Genomic DNA, 19,740 nt, shown 5'->3' with positions numbered 1-19,740 from the left:
CATTGGGCCTAGTACTAAAATTCTAAAGCAGTTATAATATTATTCTACTAAGATGTTTGAACGGCAAACGAAACTTATTCGTTTAGCTTTTTTATAATTAAAAACGTAAAAAAACAAAAAAAAAACTTTACTACTTTCTTTTGAAATAAAACATTTTTAGTTTTTATAAAAAAAAGAATATCTTTAAAAAAAAATTTTTTTTTTTTATTTTAATTTTTAAATTTTAGTTTTATTTAAAACTATTTTTTTCTAATTTCTCTAAATTTTCTTTGCCTTTTTTACGATTTTCAGTATATATTTATATTAAATTTATACAAAAGACTTTTGACACATCAGATTTTTAAATAATTATAAAAGTTAAAGTTTAAGTTAAACTGTAGCTTGCCGATATTCATTAAATTTAACTGAATTATCTTAGCCTTTTTCTTTTTCCAAGAATCTGATTTTCTCACAAGAGTCTTGCACACTTTTTGCTTATTTTTCAGAACACCCCGTACTGACATTTCGTAAAAGTAAATGAGAACTATTTAAATATCTAGAGCAAAATGAGTGGTAATAAAAATTCGCAGAACTTTCTGCACTGTCATAAACAATATAAATGTAAACAATGGAGTTTGTGGCAAAAACTGGGTAAGTTTTTAGGAAATGTTTAAGCAGCCAATGGACGAACGCGCACTCCGGCAATTTAAATTAGAGCAACGGCGACAGGCATAATTGTTTAGCGGAAGACTCGAGCTAACTCGAGCTAATCCCCGGATTTGAGCGCATATTGTCGAATATTGTGTAAGAAGAGTGAAGTGACCTGCGAGTGCCGATCTATTGACTCGGCTTGTGGGCGTTGCTGGTTGAACTACAACAATATATGACGATAACAATGGAACAATGGAGAACTAGAGCATTTTGGGTTCGGCGGGCGGCTTAAGCGTAATATTTGCATTTATTATGCAAGCCGTTGCATAGACTTGCATAACCGGGCACGTCCTTGAGCTCAACGATTCGCAGATCTGCATCGAGTTCAGTGCCAAGGATACTCAAGGATCGCTCTGGGTGCTCTGCTACAGTTTCCACGGCTACTAAATAAGGTCGACGGTCGGAAACTCGAGCACGTCACCGACCGTCAGGCAGCTCAATAAAGTTTTATTGGGACTGAGACGGTCGTAAAACGATAAACTCATAAATCCGTAAAAACTTTTGTTTTCCGCGCATTTTAGATGGAAAATCAGAGGAAAAAAATTAAGTCGCCAGTGAAAAAAATGCTCGATTTTTTAACAATAGCAAAAATGCGCGACACAAAGCAAATTCGTTTTAAAATACATATTTTTTTCTTTCTCTTTTTTTTTGAATATATTTTTTATTGTGCGCATATTTGCTGCTACACTATTACCATTTTTTTTCTTTCTCTCACAGAGGTTTTCTCAAAATTAAACTAGAACTGAAACATTTTTTTGTATGCTCTTTTTTGTTTCATATTTTTGGGCTGCTACGATTTTTGTAGAAAACTGACTTTATGGTAGTCAAGGTCTGGACCAAGAAATGTAGTTTGAAAACTGTCTCAGTGTTTTTCTTTTTTTTGTGAAACTTTTCGCTGGTTCTGCGAAAAGAAATAGGATACGAGGTCCAGCGGCGAGGATAACTTGAAAATTAGGAAACAAAGACAGTAGAGGATGGAAATGGAAAAATGATTAGAAGTAGTTGAAGTTCTAAAAAAAAAAATGCTTCGTTTTTAAATTATTTATAAATGAAACATGTCGGAAACAGAGCAACACTTTACACACAAACTCATTCGCGTTCCGCAGATTTTTTCTCATTAAATGAAAGTATTAAAATTAGTTTGCGAAATGTAAAAATAAATAAAACCACAAACAAGTGCACATCAACACACATTATTTATACAATAGGTAGCTCAACAACAGAATGTCATTCTCTATTTTCACATATATATTTGAATTTTGTTGCTGTGACTGCAAAAGATTTTGTTATTTCGAAAATGAGAACGACATGCGAAAAATCTCTGGTCGGTTTAGTTTAAATGGGCCGTAAATGATAATTTTAATTTTTAATCAAACATATGTACCTAAAATCAGCGCAGCATAAAATGATTTAAGGGCAGAGGCAGAACCAAGAGTGGAGCACCATCCACTGGCAACAGCAGCAGCAGTAGCAGTCTTTATGCCGCAACTCGTCAAAGAGACCGCCGAAAACATGTGCCGACCACTTTGAGTAGCACATCGACTCTTTGTTGGCTCTGTTTTCTTTTCTTTTTTGGCATTTCTTTTACGGATCTAGACTCAAATTGTGTCGTAAGCACGCCATCTAGCGGAAAAGATTCAAAACAATTTTTATTCTAATTTGCAAAATATTTGCAAGTTGGATTTCAGATTCCCGTTGGAATACACATTTTCCGCTTTCACTGTTTTTCCAAATGTTATAAGCATATTCCCATTTCAGCCGAGACAAGAACCACAGGAAATGCAGAGAACATTTTCAGCGGCAAGCAGTTCAACTTCTCTGGAACTGCTTGCTAGTGCTGTGCACTGCTTCAACAGGAATATGAACATTGCCGTTAAGTGAGTGATTTAAAATATATTTTAAATAAAATGCTTTACAAATATTATATTAAAATAAAAATATGTACTTATAATATTCTCAAATGTTGGCATCCAAAAAAAAAGGAAATAAATTTCAGAAGCTTAGCTTCGGAAATTGCAATCAAAATTTTAAATGATACTATATAAAGCAGTTTTTTTAATAACTAGTTTAATTATTGATGTTTAGTTATGAAAAAGCCACAAGATATTTTTGGTACTGCTACAAAAATACAATTCATACATATAGGAAACCATTGAAATGAATGATTCAATGGTCTTCAAACAATCAGTTCTCTAGGGTTTGCTCCCAATTACAACACATGAATGAGTTTTCTCAGCTACACGCTGCTCTGCTCACCATACACATAGAAATATATACTTACAGAGATACAAATATGATGAACATTGTGTTTATCATTGTGAATAGCTTCAAAGATATCCGACATTTTGTTTGGGCTCGCGTGAGCCACAAAACTTGTGTGCGCGTATCTACAGTTGTGGCTCAATTAAAGCTTGAGGCAGCGGAGGAAACCAAACGAAAGCCACACTTTGAGCGAACGAATATGGCGCAAGTAAACAAAGTATCTGGAAGATACAATTATACGCACGCAATTCGTCAATCAGAACGACATTTTTCTTTTATTTGTTCTCTGGCCATTAAAAAAAACAAAACAACAAAAAGGTACAAAACAACATAGAGTATGAGGCTTGGATATACCCTTGATTCACATACTAAACTCCGCATTCATATTTTCTGCGCAGATTTAATAATTTTTTTGATTTCGATTGCGTACATCATACCCGTTTTGATTGAAGTTGCTTTGCTGGGTATACAAATGTAATAAAAGTGCCGCAAAGCAACGTTTCCTGCCTTTTTTATATCATTAATTACTGTTGTTTTGCTGTTTGTGTTTGCTTTTTATGTCTACGCCCTTCCTTAGACAATTATAATTCTGTTAGACGACTTGTCGCACTCGTTGTCTCTCTCTGTCTCGCCATCCATCTCTGTCTGGCAATCGAATCAAGGTATGGCAGACGTTTATTGCAATGGCGACAACACTGACAACACACACACACAGAGATATCGCATTTAATACAAGAGCTAAACTAATTAATTGATTTATGACCGCGATCACACGCTGTATCAGGCGAATTAATATTATTCAATTTAAAACTGACTTAAAGTCGTTTTCACCACAACTAAAAGTTGTCGGCCTGTAATGGTGGCCATTTGTTGCCAACCATTCGAAACAACTAACCAAAACAGTCAGCAAGATCCTTTTGAGATCTTTATCAGCACCGAAAACCGATAGTCTTCTCCTTACACTCACTCGACTTTGGGCCCAATGGTCCAGAGTCGGTGCCCAGCCAGGTTGGGATCGTGAAATGAATCAGTTGCCGCTTGTCACATGCGAGCGCGCCGCAGATAATGTCAATGGATCGCATAACTCAAATCAGAGTCGCTGGGCTCGATCTCTGGGCTCACATGAGCCCGTCCGAAGAGCGAGACTGGCCCCAAATTAATTGAGCTGTTAAATGTAAGTCTCCACAAAATGAAAGGGAAAAATTAAAGTTGACAAGACAATTAATATTTGGCTCGTTTGCATGTAACCCATAAGAAAGTCCTAAGAATTAACTGGTTTTACAGGTTGCTCAGTTCCAGGAAAAAAAACTCGTGAATAATTCCATTTTCAATAGGCATATTGATTTTAGTTTAATAACTGATGTTCGAAATGCTTGAAATTTAAATATGTTTATTATATTTTCCAATGAAACGTGTATTATTTTCTTTGTGATGCGATTTCCCAATAAATACAAAAATTTGTTTCATTATTTGATGATAGAAAAGGTGGCAATGAACCATAACAAATTCAATTCTGGCCAGTAGCTGAACATGCCTTATGCGTATTCTTCTGGCCAAACTAATTAATGGCGAGCAATTAGTCAACATAATTTCCACTCAATAATTTCCCATAAAGCCAATGGGTGTGCGATACATTTGTATAAATTAATACACTAAATATGCGAATTAGCATAAGTGAAAACTGTGAAAAAGTCGAGCTAGAAATTTGCATTAATGCTTGCGCAATTTTTATGGAAATTCGTCGAGCTTGTGTTGTGCGTATTCTTTTTGGCTATAACTGTTATTATTGTGGAAACAACTTGTGATGTTCCTGGAGCCAGTTTCAGGGCTCTCTCTCGACTCTCGTATACCTCTACGCAACATTGCGCAGTGGCGCTGGCATCGCATCGCTGCTGCCGTCGCAGCGCTGTTTGTAACAGTCTGATTTTGACATTGACGAATTTGTCGCCATTTATCATGTACGCCCATAAGGGAGGCACTGAAACAAGGCGAAAAGGATACTCGGAGTGTGCACGCTGCAGGCAGCCAGACCAACAGACGTAACAGACGAACTGTTCAACTGCCTGACAGCCGGCTGCGCCTTGTGTCAGTTGCTCTTCCACTCTTCTCTTCTCCTCTCTACCATCCCGCCATCTTTACGCCCTGTCCCCCTGACTATTTCGACTGTCGGATTGTCAGTCAGTCTGACAGACAGCATTCCGTCAGTGCTGTCAGAGCGACGTTGGCCATCATTGGCGTTGAAATTTTCATTATATTTTATTCACGAAGCGATGCGTGGAACAAATCTAAAATGCCACCACAATTTGCCTAGCCTATCAAGCGAAGCGTGTAATTAAAATGTATTCATATATTAAATTGCCCAACATTTCGACAATAGAAAATTACGCCATGTATCTCTGGGTTTTTACTCAAAAATTCTCATGTACCTCATGGTCAGCTAAATGGCGGCTACAATAGAATTAAATGTTACATGAAATATAGAAAAAATTTTAGCACAAAAGTACATTTACATAATCATATTTCTCATACATATATTAAATATAAATAATAAAATAAAATAAAGAAGACAACAAAATTTAAAATTTTGTATTTATTTGTTTATAAATTCTAGCATCTCATTTTAAATTTTAAAAGTCTAGAAAGTATGTCATGTGTTTAAATAGTGAACCAAATTATCCGCTGCTTATTGTCACTCATTTAATGCGAGTGTTGCGATCGGATCTGCACAAATTTCATGCCCCAAACCGATAACAACAATGAGCCAAAGTCCCACACATTTCATCCTGGTGGTAAAAACAAAATGTGCATGTCCATGTCCAAGTCCACATCCATGTTCAAGTCCGAGTCCATGTCGATGGCGATGGCGATGCCAATGTCCATCCGGTGCGAAGCGAGTATTTTGACAAATAGCTCGATTGGACATTGAAACATTTTATCTGGCATGTCGTCGATGCCAGGGGGCGCGAAGGCGAAGGGGAGCGACAAAAGGGGAAGGGTCGGATGAGGTTTTTTGGGCACTGTGTGGGTCAATGCGTGGCATTTTGGTCATTTATATGAACACTCGTCCTTTTTCATTGCCAGTTGGTGTATCTCTCTCTCGGCGAGCCAGGGCGGGGAGAGGGGTTGAGAGGGTGTGTGGGTGTTGTTGGGTGTGTCTACTCTATGCCACTGTGTGTGTGCACATGTGTGTGACGGGGCAACAGTGGGCAACTGGGCTGTGTACAACCCCCAAAACGAAAGGCCGCCTTCAGGAGCACATCATGGCGAATGACAGATTAGCAAAGTCCCAATGGACATTTGTAACCGAACTGCAAAATGCCCAATGCCCAGCTCTCTGAACAGCCTCTGCACTGGGCAGGAATGGCTGCAATGATGGAGAGACACAGTCGCACCACTCTAATTTAAATTGCGAACGTCGACGCAGTTTTCAAGCTCCCACCCACTGGCAACGCAGTCTCCAGAGACACTCGACGCTTCTTATCGGCACTGATTACTTTCTAATCCGTGCAGCATCAAAGCGTCCGAGCGTTGACATAAACAAATGACCGCCGGTCAGCCACTGTTGCCTATCGACTTTAGTCTGAGCTCTCGTAGGCTGACAGGGCCACATCAAACGTGCCAGAGTGAAAGGTATTAATTGCAAACGCCGGCAGCCAGGTAGGCTGATCTCGGATGACTTTAGGAATAGAACCATATCACCACTGGCCAGACAGGTTGCTGTTGCTGTTGGTGGTGGCGGTGGCGTGGACGGTGACGATGGTGGGTGAAATGTTTTGTGTGCGAGTGTTTTTAATGTGAAAGCAATTTGAGCAAATCTCTCGTCAAACTACCGGTCACTGGCAGGTATAAATTCTTTAGTTATTATGCCCGAAGTGGCCATAATTATTTTGATGTTGCTTTGTAATTAGTGTTCGATGGGCCACCACCTCCAACTCTCTCTCTTTCTCTCTCTTTCCTTACTCCCTTAGTCGCTGTTGTTGCGAAACCTTTGGTCAATTGTTGGAATGGTTTGAAGTTGCCGCTGTGTAAAAAGGGAAAGTGAAAAATTGCATTTTATGCGTGGCTGCCTCAACGAGGAAATTACTTAGTTATTTGTGTAATCGAAAAGTGAAAATGCCGACTTTGACTTTGCCCAAAATACACGTAATTACAGCCATTCCACACATCTAACAGAATGACTTCCAAGCATAGAACTTTTGTTGGTCCTTGAAGTGAAAGTCGAATGCGACAAAGGCACAAAATATAACAAATTTTTAGGAAGCAGTAGCTAAAAATAGTAGTCGATATAATATATTGTATGTTTTATATTATTTAAAACAAAAATATTCATACTAAAATCGTAATAGTCTTTAAGCTAGTTCTTTTATAATATTATAGCTAATATACATAGCAAATTAAAACAAGTAAAAACAAGTAAGAAAGTTACAGTCGAGTGTACTCGGCTGTGAGATACCCGCTACCCATTTTGAATAAAAGCAATCTATTTTGCGGTATTATTCTTAAAATATACCAAATATACTGCAAAAATACTAAAAATGTACCGAATGGTATATGTGGTATATCTATAAAGTACCGCATTCAAAATATACCATAGACGGCTCAATATACCAGATTGTCAGCCAAAGTAACTAAGACCCTTATAAGTAGGCGTTTTTGCCCATACAAAAGTATTTCTTTTATAACTTCGACAATTTTTATCTGATTGCAACCAAATCAGGAATCATAACTACTATAGTTATTATTGTATATACCAAAATTCGGAACTCTAGCTTTTACGCTTGTTATTCGATTTTTTTGATTTGCGGGGCGGAAGTGGGCGTGGCAAAAATTTGAAACAAACTTGATCTGCGTGCAGACATAACAAATCTCTTATAGTCTCTGAGATCCAGTGTTTCATACGGACAGACGGACAGACGAACATGGCTATATCGTCTCGGCTGTTGACGCTGATCAAGAATATATATACTTTATAGGGTCGGAGATGCCTCCTTCTACCTGTTACATACATTTCCTGCCGGCACAAAGTTATAATGCCCTTCTACCCTATGGGTAGCGGGTATAAAGATACAGTCGAGTGTGTTAATATACCACAAATTAATATACCACAAAAATACTAAAATATACCAAAGGCTATATTTGGTGTATTGATGTAGTACAAACTTATGAAACCCTTTTACGCTATGGGTATAAAAATAAAAAAAATCGTCATAAAATGTTACCAAAAATATGACATTATAGGAACAATTTTCATTTATTCAATTTCTACACTATACTGACATTTTAATTAACTAATATCCGGAGCATATTGTTTGACTTTGTATGACACAACTCAACCCACACATTAGTTTGGATGCCAATTACGAAGTCTTAAGATACAATAAATGTTGGCGTGATCACTTAACTTCTCATGATAATCAGCAATGGCAGAATGGGGGAGTCTCATACGTTTTAGGGTGGCAACGTCTGAATGTAATCTTAAAGCATGCAACAAACAAACACACACGTAAGCAGTGGCTGGGCTTTTGAGTGATGGCCGCGGCTCTCGTTGACGAGCACAACAAATTTCATTGCAACGTCTCTTGCTATCAATGTCGGCAATATGTCAAATATATGAAACAGCAGCAGACACAGCGGACGAGAGTGCCCGACTTTGAAATACCCGAAGTACACTGCTAAAGAATAAACTTAACAATACTGTTGTTAAATAAGTAAGGTAAAAGATTCAACTCTGTCATCGTTTACCTTTTACAAATATTTTTGCCTGCCAGACTATGAAATACCCGAAATACACTACGAAAGCCTAAACTTAACTATAGTGTTGTCAAAATAAGTAAGGTAAAAGATTCAACCCTGTCATCTTTTACATTTGACAAGCATTTTTGCCTGCCATTACTTTGTAACACCCCGGCACTCTTTGGCTGCCGGGTATATGAAAATGAAATGAAACGTCATGGGTGGAAGATCACCGCGGGGAACGAGGTGCAGCAGTTGCAACCGCAACACATGCGCCAGCCAAAGGCGTATAAAAATTCATTCCAAACAGCTCCCCATGTTGAATGCAACGCAAACAGGCGCAAATTAATAATGCCGACGACGCGACGTAGATACAAATGCACAGCTACACACATAGAGATACAGATACAGTTGCAGATACAGATACACAAGTGCTCCCAGTGTGCAGATTCAGTTGCTGAGATCAAAGGCAGACCCAAGAAGCAGTGGCTTCGCTTTGCCATTTGCTGCTTTGAATGACATTTCAGCAATGGCAATGGCGCAACATCTGCAACCATTTTGATGTTTGAAGAAATCGAACAGAAAATTATTATTATATTAAATATATTTGTGAAGAGGTTTTTACACTAAAGTAGATTAATTAAAGATTTTTCTCACTTAAATCAACATTCTTGAAATTAATATTTATGCTATGGCCCATCCCAAAACTTAGATTTTAACGAATTGCCTCAAGTTGAGGCATCTCTGACATTTTCATTTGCTGTTCAGTCGAATGAAAGGAAAAGGCTAACAAATGACGTACACAATTTTCTATTATGTGAGAATTGTGTGAGAAATAACACAACGAGAAACATCGAAATCAAAAAAAAACGAAAGAAATGATTTGAATGAAACAACTGATGACGACGCGCTCAACTCATTGACATTGAAATACAAAAAACAAAACAAAAACAAAAATGGAAAAAAGAACAAGCAAGCAATAACAATAACAACAGCAGCAACAACATTAACAACAATAAACTGAAAATTAGATTAATTGGGCAATTTGAAGTTTCGTTGTAATGAGTTTGGTCAGTCATTTGGCTTTGACATTTCATTGTTGTCTTTATTCCGCGCGACATTTCAAATCATTTTGATATACGCTTATTTCGAATACTCTGTATAATCGATGGAGGGCAAAGTGGGGCATGATTAAACACTTTACACATTTATATATAAATGAATTATTTATTTTATTTTGCATCGTTAATAATTATGTTTATATTTTATTTTATTTAAATTTAAATTGTTATATAAATGGATTCTCATTTGCAGGGTATCTTTTAGCTTTTCCCTCTCCGCTTTTAGTTCTTTTCCCATACACACTTGGACGTTCTGACAGTCGAATTGTGTTAATTATCAAAATGAGAATCTATGTAAATGAAAATAACAGAAGAAGAGTGAGAGAGAGAAGCAAAACGATCGCGATTTTAGAATTTTGTCATTTGGTCGCACATCTAAGCATATGAAATTCTGTCTGTCTTGTCGTCGTCGTGTGTCCTCTGATGTTTCGTATTTATTTGGCTGCCAAAACGTTGAAGTCGCTCATTTTTTGTATCCAGCACCAGTTCCGCATTCGAGCAGAGTTAGTTCAGCATCTCCATCTTCTCATCCTCTCGCATTCAGATTCAGATTCAGATCCAGAGACGGAGACACAGTCGAAGCCAGTTCCCGATGGCTTTTTGGTGCCTTGGTGCCGCATCTCTTTGCCAGTGGAAGATGTTTCTTATTATTTTTCGCTGATTAATCGATTGTCGGCTGAGTGTCGCTGGCTTCCTCTGCCTCAATATGTCATCCCGTTGCAGCGTGATTCAGACACTTGTCACTGGAAAAATGTAAACATGAAATGCATTTATGTAGAAATGTAAAAATATATGCATAACACATATAGTAGACGCCTCCTCCTCCGCCTCCTCCCCCACGCACGCTGGTAAAAGTGGCATCAACAAATTGATGCCGAGGGCGTGACAGAGTTGTATAAATTATTGAAATGATAAATAGTTTTTAAGAATTTGCTTTACTTTTATTGAATTGAATATTTACAATTTTCTTTTATACAATTTTATTGTATTTCAATAAAAACAAAAGGTATTTCAAGCATTTGTTAATCGAAGTTAAGTTTCTGGCGATACTATTTAATTTAATTTGAACTCCCTTAACATATCTATAATGCTTGCTTTCGCTTGAAGCTCGTTCCAATTTATACCATTTTTTTTCTCGGATTGTATTCAGCAGAGGCCACAGCTTTAAATTGCAAAATGAAAGCGAAACCATCTGAAATTCCCAAATGTTACATTTCACCCACCACCCCAAAACTGCGCCTCGCTCGCTCGGATTGGGTTGCGCATTGTTTTCCCAATGCTATGCGACCCCAACCACCTCTCGACTGCCTTTCTCTGTTTACCCTGGATCTGGTTCTGGCTCCCTGCGGGCCTCTGCTGCTTGCGCCCGGATCTCAGCCGGAGACTGAGTCCGAGCTCGAGCCCGGCTGCTGATGCTGCCTGGGCTGCTTTTGATGATGATGGCATTTCCTTTGGTAGTTGCGTACGTCATAGATTAATGACAGCAATTCATCAAATCACTCGATGGACATGACGAGCAACCGAAAATTCTGTAGAAGCCGCCAGTGAGCGAACATTTTTGTGAATCTCTTTTTTTTCTTCTTATTTTCATTTTATTGTTACCCTGTACGTTAGAACATTTATTTGTAGATTCAGTTTGTTGCTTTTTGTTATACCTCTTAATCAGAATGTGAAAATTGTAACTATTTATGTATGAATTATATTAAAGTTAATCATGAAATTAAATATACAGCAATTGCCCGTATTTATATATCCTATTTCATATTGCAATAAAGTTGTAAAACAATATAAACAATCGTTGCGTAACGTTCATTACAATACCAACAACGCTTATTTGTGGTTTAGATCCTAATAGTAATTAGCTCTATATTGATAAGAAATTATTGTACACATATGTTTCGTATATGCTCGCAAATTTTATTCAACTTCGACTTCTCAGTTCTCGTTGGATATTCAAAGAACTCGGAACAATAAGATTAATTTGTCGTGGGAAAGTCAAAATATACTTTTTATCCTATTTATTTTTCATAAATATAAAAATGATCAAATTAAATTGTGCTTTTCTTATACTTAACATTTTTGGAACTTCCTCTGCTGCGAACCAAGATGATTGTGAATATTTTTATACCATCGATAAAAGTCAATTTGAAAGATTATCTCTTGATGATATTTGCTTCAATCCAGAAAAGTTATTAGCTGTGAATGAGAAAATGTGCATTGATAAAAATAACATGTTTGTTGCGGTGATAAATATGATTGATAAAAATGAAAGAAATAATTACGTAGACTTTGAATTTGTGATAAAAGATAATTTTAAAACTCATTGTGAAAGATATTTTAGCTTTAAAGATGCAGTGTATTCCTTTCAATGGGGAGTGGAGGTAAGTGCAAATAACTATTAAGTCTTTTATTGTATGTAATAGAATTATGAATTGAGTTTTTTTTTATAGAATGAAGAGCTTGTAATATTTGTGCCAGGAGCAACTATGAACAAGTCGGATTACTGTCTAAAGTTGACGAGAGTTGAGAATGTGCCACATTATGTCATTGAACCTCATATTTGTGGAGTAGCGACAAATGTGGTTAATGTTTATAGTAAGTATTATATTATCTACACTATATTTATTTATTGTAATTAAATTATATAATTTCCTATAGCACGGGCTATATCGGTTTTCTTTATGCTGCTAAGTGTTGGTATATATTTATTCTCGTACTTGCCACGAAATGATTCGGTTCACAACAAATGCTGCAGTCGTTATATGATTTGTAAAACAATCACATTCACATTGCGATCGATTGATGTATTGTATTTGCATTTAGGAATAATTCCACCCGAACTTTTATGTGTTTTAATATGTATGTTTAATCTGTAGTAAAGTAATTACTCGACTTAATCATTTTTCTTAGTTTTCTTCAGTTACTTTTATGTTCTTGCCACGTATGTATGGCTCCTGACCATAAACTATAACATATGGAAATTGCTTAGTACATATGGAACGTGGAAGGCAGGTTTTCCGAAACTCAATAAGTTTGTCTGGTTATTTACGAGTGGCTTAGTAATAATATCGTTTACAGTTGATGGACTTTTTTCAATTGGTCGATCAAATCAATGGCAAACAAAAACCAATTTGCTAAGTTGCTATTTAATTAGTAAGTATTAATACTTACGATCTGTACTATTATGCAATAATTTGTTTTATCTCTAGCATATGACTGGAGTGCAATAATATTCGTGCATGGGCCAGCAATAATTTTAATATTGATTAATGTAATACTAGCGATTATGACGGGAAGACATATTTATTTGGAAAATGCTCGAAATGCTCGTGAATTCAATAGGACCGATATTAAGGATCAGATAAGGAATAAAGCCAAGTAAATATGTTAACAAAGTGTTATTTTTTCTGCAAATAGTATACTCTCATTTCTTCTTTCAGCTTCCTCTTTTTCTTCCGATTATTTCTTTTTACAGGTGCTTCTTCTATTCTCGACAAATTGTTCACCATTTTTATAATTACCGGAATTTTTGATAACACAACTTTGTACTGTGCTGAGCCAATACTTTCTCTACAGGGTGTGCTTCTATTTGTTATAACTATCTTGAGAAAAGAAGTGATCAAATCTATTCGTTTAAGGTAAATTGCATATGTCTATTTCATTATAAATAATAATATTAAATAAATGTTTTCTTAGCTTTCAAAGAAAAAAGACATTAATTCCTGGATCTGAAGTTACTGAAATGACTGAGACCAATTAAATGTATTATAAAATATGAATTAACCTTTGTTATACGTTGCTTATTTCTAGAATAGTATGATGCCAATAATGTTTAAAGATTCCTATCTTAAACTTAAGAATTTTGAAATATCTTCGTATAGTATAAGCTTTGTATAAAATTTTTGTAATTAATAAATAATATTATTGGTACATTTTTATTGTTTTTATGAGTAGTTTCAAACCTTATTTCTATTTTAAAACTTTATAATAGATTTAAGGAAGTGAGTTAACTATCAATTGTCTGTATTATTTAGGAATTCAATTGAATTGTCTTTAAAACGATGTTTGGTGTTCAGTTCGATTCTCGGACCTGCTGCAACTTGCAACCAGATCGTTCAAGTTCTTGCCACTTAGGCATCAAAAGTGCGTCGCTGGGTGCAATTAATCAGTTGCCGGAAGAGCCGGCAACGATGGCAAGGTCCAATGGCAGCCGTTCTATGAATAGTTCGACGGTCTCGGTCTCTCACACATACCGCATGCCACTTATCATGAATCCGGCATTAAAGGAAGATTGCAGCAACAACTACCTAAGCATTTACCTCCACATAGATGTGGGGCATGAGGCATGAGGCACAGGCGTGCAGTCGCCACGTTTAATTAACAACAAAAGTGTGACTGCGACACATCTCGTTCATACTCGGTACTCACACTCATCTATGTGTATTACGTATACTTCGAAGTCGTGTCTGATTCTCTGAGATCATCGACAATGGCGAGACGACACTCAGTGAAGAAGACGATGCTGTTGTTGTGGCGGGGGCGCGGCAAGTAGTCTGCGAAGTGTTTTTATTCAAAACTCTTGTCTCGCTCAGCTGCATTATCGGAAACTGATTAATAACCATTGTCAGTGGAGCCCAGCATATATATTCGACTCTCGCATTCTCAAGACCCCAACATTCCTGTTCCCGTTCCCGTTCCCGTTCGCCGTCTCTAATGACAAGCTAAAGCGAAGATCTTGTTCCGAATTATGTATTTTGTCTTGTTCGTGAAAGGTCTCGGTTTCGGTTTCGGATATGTCTGATTGTGAGTCGTTCTTATTGTTGCTTTTGCTTAACGCTAGGTATGTCGATGTGTTCGTGAGTAATCCATGTTTGGAGACAACACGATTTGTTAACATGAGGCGTATAATCCTCTAGACAAAGCATTAATAATATTTAAAATAATATCTTCTTTTCGGAATTGTTTTATGGAGCGCTTAGTTTACGATTCCATAAGTGCAATTAAATAATCGAACTGACGTAATTTTTAATATATATTATATTTAATTTAGTTTAAGTCTAGTAAAATATTTATTATTAATTTCGAACATATGGCGTTTAGAATTTCATTTCCTCTCTTGGTATTTATTATTTTGCTATGCTTAAAATAGCAATGTAATTGATTTTTAAGTGGCATACAAATTATTTAATCACGTGCGCTTAAGTCATTGACACAGTCTCTGAGACTCTACCTCGAACCCAGTCCAAGATATTTCCCCTCCCTTACTCGTGTTCGAAGCTCCATCTTGAGGAATAGGAAAGGGTAATGCCTGTAGCAGCAATCGTGCCGCGTGGCTTGGCACGAATGATTATTCGTCTTTTTGTTTGATAAATGTTTTTATCACCGCATCGAGTTCATTCATTGCCAGCAGCTTAATCTGAATGCCATCGTCAACTGATGGCAGCGCATTAGTTTTCCAGCTGCCTGGACTCTGCCACACAGCCAAACGGTGGAGGCAAGGAGTTGCGGAAGTTTCATTACAGTTGCCAAAAGGAAATGAGCAGTTGCTCCCACGCTTCAAGTCAGCCAGCCAACACAGAGCAACGAGACGAGAAGAGCAACAACAGCAAATCGATGCGTATCTCGAATGATGATTTGCGGTGCGAGCTTGATGAAACTTTAACTTTTGAGAACCATAAAATAATTAACACTTGATTATTATTCGGGGAGCGCTCAGCACGGACGAAAAAGTTGATTCAAACTTTTGCTATACGAACTCGTAACTTGCAACGAGGGAGACATTGCTTTCATTTGCCCAAACTATTTTCGGTTGCAATCTGGAAAAGTAGATTTTGTCCTTTTCCCCACTTTTATGCTTACGCGTTGTCAGCATCAGCATCAGCAGCAGAATGCAAATTGTAAAAATTGTTGCAGCACAAGATTAATGCAAGCATTAATTTATCAAATTTTAACGTTCTTAGCGGGATGCCTCCATTTGCCTCCCATCCCTCCTCCTACCCCATCCTGAAATCATTCCCACCTATAGAGCTTTGCTTTGTTCTTTCTAATAAACTTAAGTGCAGCTCGCGAGCAGGGCAACAACACAGCACAAGAAGCTGAGACAAAAGCAACAAGAATAAAAAATTAACGTCAAACAAAGAAAATCCACCATTATTATGTGCCACGCACATAAAACTTTGAGCTACAAAAGGAAATACTCGCACACACACACACACGCCCGCGAACACACACACAAAAACTGCTATTCTCATCGAGGGGAAGTTTGTAAAGTTGTTGTGAAAGGATCGATCTGCATTTGATCTAAAGCGAGCAAGTGATTTGGGTAATATATATTATTAAATTGAAAACTATTTTTTATTAAAATTTAACTTACTTTTGTTGTCACAATATGTTTATTTTACTTTTTATTGCATGTTGCGATTTCATATTTAAATTATACCATATTTTTTCTATAATTAAATTTACTTCTCAATCTATAGTTTCAAGACTTTGAAATTTAAAAAAATAACAGGTGTCGCACACAAATTAGAGCCTTGTAATTGTCTCAACTATTACATGGAATACCTAAATTATAATAAAAAATAAACTAATATATAAAAAATATTATTTTAGTCCATCTCTAATACAATTCATAATACTATTATTTCTTGAACTTAATTTATTTTTGGAAACAAGTTTTATTGTATGATGCGTATTTTTTTATTATATTTATTTCACAGTTATTGCTTCAAGGCTCTTAAATTCAAAATCACACAAATTAAATTCATATATTCTGTGAACTATCTTTACGTTAATCAACTTTTCATTCTCCAAATACATTTCTTTATTAACTTACCGATCTTCAAACTATTTTTTACGTGCTCATGAGAAATTCCCAGTAGTTAAGATAATCAGCAACTCTTGAAGCAACCCAAGAAACAAAGCGTGAAAAAATGCAGCTTTCATCCCTGAAAAGGAATCCATTGTTGGTTTTTGTGTTGTTTTTTTTTTTGGCAGAAAGTGAAACAAGGGTGACTTGACGGACAGACGTCGACGATGACGACGGCAACGACGACGTCGACGACGTTTTTCATCAGCGGTCGTCATCTTGTGCCATCGCCAGCTACGCACAATTGTGCGTCGTATGGGATCACAGAGGAAAGGCAAAGGGAAACGGCGAGGAAAAGGGCAGAGCAGGGGCTATGGGAAGCCGCCATTGTGTCTTTGCTTGCTACAGGGGCTGGTGGCTCATGACGATGACGATGGCGATGGTGGTGGTGGTGATAGCGATGGTGGTGGTGGAAGTTGTGCGTATTTTTGTGTCACATTCCAATCTATATCAATCTTGTGTTCGCAATGACGGATGACATTTGTCAATGTCAGACATTTTCGTTTTCCATTTCAGCCTCAAATGGCAGGAGCGAGTGCGCCGCCTGTCCGACCGTCCGTCCAGCCGACAGTCTGCCTGTCTTTGCCAAGGCAAGGACAAGAAAGTCCTGGCTGCGTTTCTGCTTCCTTGTTTTTCTTTTCTGTGGGCTATGCTTAAAGTCACTTGCCAGCAAAGTCAGCCCTCGCCTACTACAACGCCCACAGCTCCCACACAACACACGGAAGGCGGCGGAGAACGCATGAGTTTGACGAATTTGATGTCAAATATTTTCGTTGTTTCCCTCATTTTTTTATGAAAAGCATTTTCTCGGAATTAGAATTGGCTTCTGGCTGGCGTTTCCCTAAGGGCACTTGCTATCGCGCCCCTCAGGCTCGCCCGCATGTATGCGAATCGAGTTGAAGGGAATCACTAAATGTGTTTGCGTTAAGTGTTTTCGATTCACAAACATATTTGCATTCATGTCAAGCGCCTCCATTGTTTTTTTGGGGGGTGCGTTTATTGGCTGGGCTTTAGTTGATTAGCTGACTGAGCAATGTGTGCACGCTTTTCTCAATATGCTAATATTGGAAGTGCTTCAAATAAAAAACATATTTTTCAATCTATAGAAAATAAATGTACAATTCTCCCTGCACACCGTTCTGCATTAATTTCTATATTAATCTAAACTGTTTAAGTGCAGTTTACGCTCTTTAAAAATACCATTATCCTCAAGACTCCTCATCAAAACACTATACAGGTCAATATACAGTTGAGAGGGCGGTGCAGTGAAGTTGGAAAATCATTAATCACTTGCTTAAATGTTTAATAATAACAAGCACCTAAGAACATTCGATGTCAAAACAAACACTCGACATCATTCAACATTCCGTAATGATAAGACAGCATTAACTGAGGTTGAATTGGAAAATAACAGAGCAGGAGGCAAAAGGAAAGTATCTGAGCCCAATGTGCATGTATTACAACTGTGAAATAAACAGGAATCAACCGCAAATCAACAGCGCGGGCAGCGAGTGTCATCGATGGGCACAAGGCCCAAAAGGAACCATCGTGCAAAGAAAATTAACCAAAACAAAAACAACAAGGAGCCGTTTTGTTGAACATCATTAATAACAGAATGCGAAGAGACGGAATTGCTGGAATTGAATTAATGAATGCCTTATGAATGCCTTGAAAAGATGTGCTAAACGTGCGTCCAGCCCAGGCTCGAGGACTGTGTCCGAAGTTTGGGTAACTGGCCAGCATGTTAGGGGAAATTAATGAAGTTCTGTTTCTGTTCTTGAAACGCATGACCGAAAATTAAAAACAACAACCCGAAAAAACCAAAACATAAACAATTGAAAAGTGTGCCGACGACAGAGCCACAAAGAATTGGCCCAGAAGAGGGGACAGAGGCGTGGGCAGAGGCCACCCATTTGGCTAACCAAAAGAGGGCGTTGGAGTTGGAGTTGAAGTTGGAACCGCCGTGTCTGCAATGCCAGAGACAACACGCATCCTTCCTGCACTGCGCTTTACTAGACTTCATGTCGACAAGCCGAGTGAGTCGATTACTAATACCCAACACTAAAACGAAGAATACGTTGCGATTGTTTGATCGATTTCGATTTCGATGGTGCTGCCTGCGCACATGATTAATCGTCTCGAAACGTGGTTTCGCACCCAAAGATATCGCATACAAATCGAATTAAAGACAGAACCGAACGAGTGGTAATTAATTTCTAGTAAATGTTGATAAATGGTTTCGAATACAACAGTCAATGCAAATTCAGTTAACACACTCGCAAAAATAATCGTTGAAAAGGTTATGGTAAAAGTTTGTAGGTATTAGAAAGGTAAAACAAATTAATAATATTTGCTAAATTGAGTTAGATTGCTTACAATTTAAATACAAGAAATAATTCGAACTGAAAATTAAAACAGAAAATGAAAAAACTTTTGCAAAATTGTAATTTAGTTTGAGAAAATATTTCTCAATATATAAATTACACAAATGATTTCTAAAAAATATAAAATTTGAGCAAATTCTTATATAATGAATTCAAAATTGAAAAATAAATAAAAAAAAAAAATATATAAGAAATTCAAAATTAAAAAATAAACGAGAAATTTATCTTCAATTTAGTTGTTTTGATCCTAAAATGGATATGGTAGATTAAAATACTATTGCAAAAATTCATCTCTATAGAATTCTTATTTCAAAAATTGTTTTTAAGGCTTATAAGTTCTCAAATTTAAGATTATTAATCTATAACCATACAATAATTAAAATTTAATAAAAATGCAAAACGATTTTTCGTTTTAAAATCAAATGTAAACATTCAGACTAAACGCTTAGAATTTTCTCTAAGTGCACAATTTAGACTAGAACTAAGGCGATGGAGTTTCAAACTTCAACTATTTAAGAAGTCTAACTAAAAATAGCCAGAACGCGGCATTTTGGCTGCTGGGTTGCTACGTTTGATAAATGATGTGCCAGGGAACAGCTTCAAGTGACGGTGGCAATTATGCGAGGAGCCAACTGAAACGCAAATGACAGCTCGATTGAGTTAACGTTAACGCTAAACGCCT

At 37.0% G+C, this 19,740-nt stretch overlaps 2 long non-coding RNA genes across 2 annotated transcripts; both read left to right on the top strand.

Moving 5' to 3' along the window:
- The first annotated feature begins 12,110 nt into the window (after window positions 1-12,110).
- Window positions 12,111-12,598, top strand: LOC132787282 (uncharacterized). The gene is made up of 3 exons (XR_009632526.1): window positions 12,111-12,187; window positions 12,257-12,401; window positions 12,465-12,598. It is a non-coding gene; the product is annotated as an uncharacterized LOC132787282 (long non-coding RNA).
- A 167-nt stretch (window positions 12,599-12,765) lies between these two features.
- Window positions 12,766-13,408, top strand: LOC132787283 (uncharacterized). The gene is made up of 3 exons (XR_009632527.1): window positions 12,766-12,959; window positions 13,016-13,184; window positions 13,247-13,408. It is a non-coding gene; the product is annotated as an uncharacterized LOC132787283 (long non-coding RNA).
- The last annotated feature ends 6,332 nt before the right edge of the window (window positions 13,409-19,740 follow it).

This window comes from Drosophila nasuta, chromosome 2R, assembly GCF_023558535.2.
Source record: "Drosophila nasuta strain 15112-1781.00 chromosome 2R, ASM2355853v1, whole genome shotgun sequence".
NCBI classification, from domain to species: domain Eukaryota; kingdom Metazoa; phylum Arthropoda; class Insecta; order Diptera; family Drosophilidae; genus Drosophila; species Drosophila nasuta.
The sequence above is the reverse complement of the archived record's forward strand: the minus strand, read 5'-3'. Positions and strand labels throughout refer to the sequence as shown.